A 6,291-nucleotide genomic window follows, 5' to 3' on the forward strand; every position below is an offset into this window, starting at 1 on the left:
GTCACATGCTTTTATTCATCGAGGACGCGCACAGGAAACCAGAGAGACTCACCGAGTAAAAACACACACATTTACTTTAATTTCTGACCAAAGTTATAGGGTTTGGAGCAACTGTAGGTGTAGACACCACAATAGACATCACATGAGTATATAGATTATAGTCCTATTTATATCACTTTTGATTTTATAATAATACTCTTCACGATTTTCTGGATTCATCTGGTTCAGTATACTTTATTCTGTGTACAGGCATACTGTATGTTAAAATGCCTAGATTTGTAGGAGTTTGTGGTTGTTTTGCTGATAAAGGCCTTGTTTTGTTAAGTGACCTAGCCAATAGTGGAAGAAGTACTCAGATCTTTTAATTAAGTAAAAGTTGCAATACTTAATACGTAAAAATACTTTGTTACAGGTAAAAGTCCATTTAAAATCTTACTTAAGAAAAGATAAGATAAGATGTTCTTTTACCAAAAGTAAAAGTAATCATTATGTAGAATGGCCCAGTTCATTATATTATCATTATAATTATTGATGTATTAATGTGTTCATCACTAATGTTGCATATCGTTGTGAGTTTAAGCAGCTGCTTGTATGTGAACTCTGATGTCTTCACATCACTCTACCAGACTGCCCACATTTTTTACAAGTGTCCACATGTTAGAGCAAAGCATGTATTTTCAGCTTGACATTCAATACAGTTATCTAAATGTAGGCCAAATTGCTGTAAGAAAGTGGGTATGACAGTAAGACATGTTTTTCTAGTGCTCAGCTCAACCAAGTATAAGTGTTACCAACATGTGTGTTTATGAGACATTTCAGCTAAAACCCACTTTTCACTCACTGGTTCAGAAATGGTTTTAGTTATTTTCCTGAACTGCTTAGGACATTTCTGTCCAGTCAGACTCCTCCTCCCTTACCACTGTGCATCATGTTTGGCAGTTATTTACGTTGCCTGGTATTCTTGCTTTGCCAAAAAAGGAAGGAAAATTATTCCCCAACCCCTTTGCCATAGAATTCTTCATCCTCTTACTTAGCACATGTTAGTTGTTACATCTGGCTGAGACATTTAAGCAAAGCTTTAGTTATCCCTTCCCAGAAATGTTGGCTGGGTGGCCCAACACCTGGGTAAGTGGTAGAGCTGCAGACTTTGACTTGAGGACAAATAAAGACCTGGTGTAGCTTTGCAATACCTTGTGAATAAAATGTTAAGGCCCATAAACCAGAGTGTGACTAAGATCGTCTGGATTCATCTGCTTCTTACGCTATGCTAATAGCTACACTTAGTAGCTAAAGTAGCGTAAAGATTACTCAGTTGTAGCAAATGTTTGTTTATTAAGTAATACGGAATAACTTTACGATTGTCTGGAAGTTGTCTATGGTGCTAGCCACACCCTTTTCTGTGCTATTGTTCACTTCAGGAAAGTGAGCTCATGGTGCCACCTCAAATGTCGGTATATTGCAAGCCATACCAGTCCTCTCTGTAAGAGCAAACAATGTGAGATTAATGTTAGAGTAACACATACCACAATATGAACTCCTTCTGGTTCTGTTTGTGACACCACCTTTTCTTTTGTCTTAGTGTGTTCACTCTCTGCTGTGAGGTAACACCATTGGCACAGCTTTGATAGGGAAATATTGAAATGTATGAGAATGAGAATGAGAATGATAGCATTGTAGTAATGGCCACCCTTTGATTAGATTCTGCTTTGGTATCTGAGTCAATGTATTAATCCTTGTAGCCAATTCCTAGACAGAGTAAGAACCCCTACAACAACTGCATGTTGGGGTGCTGAGTTTGTATAAGCTCACAGAGCTTAATGTGTTGATGCAGAGAAGTCCAACAAGTGGCAAAAGATTTCTCCAGGGAATTACTCAGGTGATGTCTGTGTGGAGAGTCTTTTTCATTATCCATTGTTCCTTCTGGGGGTATCAATCATACAGGCAGGACAGCAGGGTCAAACACTGATTCAATCAAGCAGTGCAGAGACACTGCTGGCAGCCATCAGTAAGTCTCCGTAATGAAAGCTGAGACAAGGCTCTTAAATCTTTTTCCCCTCATTCAGACATAACCTGAGGAAAGGTGCAAACAGGGCCACATTAATGGGTAAACAAAAAGTCAATTTGTTTAATCCAATGTCCCACTATTTGTAAAGCACACACAACCATCTTTGTTAGGGAAAGCTTAAAGTAGAATAATTGCCTGCTGTTAAAAGTGACATGAAGTGTAAGTGCTTTGAAAGGTCGGAAGATTAGAAAGGTACTATACAAGTACAGTCCATTTAAATGAGAACAATGCACTTCTAAATGTTGAGTTAAAATGATGTTTAAGACTTAAGAGGGATGGAAGCACGATAGGAAGAGCTTAGCTGCTGTATTAGCCTCCACAGCTCAAATGTAGTTTATGTAAGTAAACATAACTTTGCATTAGCAGAGTAGCTCTTTGTTTTGTGCTGTAGTGGCACTGTTTTCAATTTCAGATTATACATGGGCATTTTTGTATCCGAAGCTACCAATTTACAGTATTTAGCAGCACGATTCACCACAAACCAGGGGGCCGAGGAGATAAACAGATGTGATGTGGATCCTGAAGACCCCCCCCCCCTCAACCAAGAGGAAGAGTCTATCTCTGTTTTGTGAGGTCGGGGCTGTTCATATCTGTGCAGCTTCCTCTCGATGCAAGTAAACTGTTTTCCTTTGTTGTTGTTTTGTTTTAACGCTTTCAATTTCTATTACCAGCAGCACACAATGTACTGTTCATGCTTCTCAAAGTATCACAAAAGCATAATTCTCTTCTTGTGTCTTCCTGTTTCTATCAAAGGCGACAGTAGTGATGTTGTGTGGTTTCCTGTTTATTCTCTACTGGTTTTTACGATTACACCAGAGGCCCCACCAGATGACTGGCTAATGTTACTGTTTATCTCTCTGTCTACCTCATACTAGTTTCCTTTCTATGTTTTTGCAGAGTGGGATTAAGTGTTCAGCAGGGAGACTATTCAATAACTTTCTTGGATTTGCATGTTTTAAAATACCCCCATGTGAGTTCCCATTACTCAGGCAGTCTGCCCACACAGCTGGGAGCTTTCAAAGGCTCTGTTTGTTGAGAGAAAGATAGAGCGTGTGTAAGGAGAGAGCAGCAGGCAGAGTTATTATTACTGTTGAGAAGCATTCAGAGTCACCAAGACACATTTCATTCTGGCAACTCTCTAACACCGTACTAGCAGCTTCTTACCAGAACAACCATGTGAGGAAATCTCCAAACATTTGAGATTTCACAATCAACACAAATCCCCACAGTGCTTTCACCTCAGATGAAATATTGCATCATCTTCAACATGCCTGGCTGATCAAATTTACGTGGAGTCACTGAGACCGATGCCAAGTTTTTTCTTACAGGGTGTGACTGATAACTAATACATATCACCTATTATCTGAAACTGACCCCCGTAACTTAGACAAATTATCCTTTTAAATGTTTTATGTAATGAATTAACCTAATTTATATAAAAGGAAAACATTGTATTTTCAACTAACCTTGTATCATTACAATGTGGGTAATATATGCAAATGAACAATGGTTAACTTCCGTCCATGTTGCCTTCACCCAGAGCTCCCCATTAATATGTTGTTGTTTGAACTACAGATTGTACTTCCTCATTTTTTTGTATGCTTTTGTATGCTGACAGTATGATAGAGAGAGCAGTGGCTCCTCAAAATCAAACTATCCTGTCCAAAATCATGTGGTTAGAACAACCCCAGACAGAAGTCGATGTTCCTGTAGATATGGAAGAAAACAATTGTATTAGTGTAAAACTGGAGTCAGACATTCAGGGCGACTTACATGAGCCAGAATACAGTGCGGCGGAACTATGGCATATGAAGGAGGAAGAGGCAGAGAGTCAAGCACCACCAGCTGTTGAGGATAGCAGTGCAGCTGCCCTGTGCCAGGGACAACTTACGGTGCTGCTGCATTAATTGTGCACCAATAAAAACAGAAGTGGAGTCGCTGTGCGTTACACCAAAGCTTTGGGACATATATGGACAGAGGAGTACTTGAGACATACTTATATACATAGAGTACTGTGCATGAGGCAAGTCTATGCTGTCTATGCAGCAGTACAAACTCTGATAGCACCACTGGGTAACAAACTGGGGCAGTGTATGCGCTAAGCTAGTCTTGAATGGCCCTCAAAATAAATGCTTTCAAAAATAGACATGTTAATATATTATATTTGCAAATTATTATGCAAATTGAGTGGACACATCAAAATCTAAATCACATCAGTATTTGGTGTGACCACCCTTTGCCTTCAAAACAACATCAGGTTGTCTAGATTCACCTGTAAGTAGTTTTTGAAGGAACTCAGCGGGTACATTGGCCCAAACATCTTGGAGAACTACCCACAGTTCTTCAGTGGATTTAGGCAGTGTCAGTTGCTTCTCTCTCTTCATGTAATCCCAGACAGACTCGGTGATGTTGAGATCAGGGCTCTGTGGAGGCCATACCATCACTTCCAGGACTCCTGGTGCTTCTTTACACTTAACATAGTCCATGCTACAGAATAAATTTGGGCCAATCAGATGCTTCCCTGATGATATTGCAAAGTATCTGCCTGTACTTGTCAGCATTGAGGAGATAATTCATTCTAAGTAAATCCCCAACTCTGTTTGCAGAAATACAGGCCCAAACTTGCAAGTAACCTCCACCATGTTTCACTGTTGCCTGCAGACACATACTTGTACCGCTCTCCATCCCTTCGGCAAACAAACTGCCTTCTGCTACAGCCAAATATTCATATTCACATTTTGACTCATCAGTCCAGAGCACCTGCTGCCATTTTTCTGCACCCCATTTCCTGTGCATAATGAAGTCACTTGGCCTTGTTTCCATGTCGGAGGCCTTTTGGCCACATGTCTTCCACGATAGCCACTTTTGACCAGACTTCTCCGAACAGTTGATGGATGTACCAGGGTCCCACTGTTTTCTGCAGCTCTGAGCTGATGGCACTGCTGGACATCTTCCGAATGCCAAGGGAAGTAAGAATGATGGGCCTTTCACCTGCTGCAATAAATTTCCATGGCCGGCCTCTGCGTCTATGGTCCTCAACGTTGGCTATTTCTTTGTGCTTCTTCAAAGAAGCTTAGACAGCACTTCTGGAAACCCCTGTTTGGATGTTCCTCACCCAGTCCCTCACTCACAGCTGTTTCTGTTTCAGTTAATCCTTTTGTTTCAACCTTGAATTGATGATCTTTAGCAGCTGTTTGGTATAATTGTTTAATCCTACACCTGACAACATGCCTACAAAATCCCTGGCTTTGTGCAAGTGTACCTAGAAGAATTCATACTGCTTTAAAAGCAAAGGGTCGTCACACCAAATATTGATTTGATTTAGATTTTTCTTTTGTTCACTCATTTTGCATTTTGTTAATTGATGTATATAATGTATTAACATGTCTATTTTTGAAAGCATTGTTACTTTACAGCATTTGTCCCAAACTACCTGAAACATTTGCACAGTACTGTACAATACATGTTTCAACGTTCAAGACTAGCTTAGCACACACACTGCCCCAGTTTGTTACCCAGTGGTGCTATCAGAGTTTACTGGACTGTCTATGCAACTGCTACTGCATAGACAGTCCAGTTTTATTAAAAGACAGTCTTTCCAGCGGTGAAATATCCATTTAAGGTGAGCAGGTTACACTGTTGTTTCTCAAGCCTCATTAAAGTTTTAACCTTTTATTTTTAAAGTGGAGGGATTCAACTCTGATTGACCAAAAGTATGTAGGTCTAGTTTTTTCCATAGTCACATCATTGAGAAACTATTTCATTCGCTCACTCAGTCCTTCCAGGATATTATCTGGCAGCTTGACTTTTCTGGGAATCTCAGTCTTGTTAAAACAGACTCTTGATTTCTTCCTTTCTCTGAACAGTGCTGAAGCAAAAATGAAACACAAACCATGTCCTTATGTCCAAAAAGTGCTTTTTCATTTGAAGTAACTGGAAGCAAACTCATCTATTTGAGTGAGAGCAAATGTATAATAAAATTCTAACATTGTACACCTTTGTCAAATAAGTTTGAAACACATGTCAAAGAGACCATTTCCACACAGAGACTTGCATGAAAGAGTCCCACTCAAGCCTTGAATGTCATTTCAAAAGCTGATCACAAGCCACTTTTTCAGGAATTAGAGGAGTGCTTAAGAGTTCATCAGGTGCAGCCGTGGTTCTCGTCGAGCACGTGTTTGAAAGACTCCTCGGCACTTTACACCCTCATGTCTCTGGGGAATGTG

The 6,291-nt window shown here is 40.0% G+C and overlaps 1 protein-coding gene across 1 annotated transcript in view; it reads right to left on the bottom strand.

Annotated features, from left to right (window-relative positions):
- Positions 1-5,721: 5,721 nt before the first annotated feature.
- The window catches only part of prkcha (protein kinase C, eta, a), a 22,947-nt gene continuing 22,377 nt past the window's right edge, over positions 5,722-6,291 (bottom strand). The window contains exon 14 of the mRNA XM_046062934.1: positions 5,722-6,291. This exon is cut by the window's right edge and continues 247 nt beyond it. The gene's annotated coding sequence lies outside the window, so the exon portion shown is untranslated.

Source organism: Micropterus dolomieu, linkage group LG11 (assembly GCF_021292245.1).
Source record: "Micropterus dolomieu isolate WLL.071019.BEF.003 ecotype Adirondacks linkage group LG11, ASM2129224v1, whole genome shotgun sequence".
NCBI lineage: Eukaryota > Metazoa > Chordata > Actinopteri > Centrarchiformes > Centrarchidae > Micropterus > Micropterus dolomieu.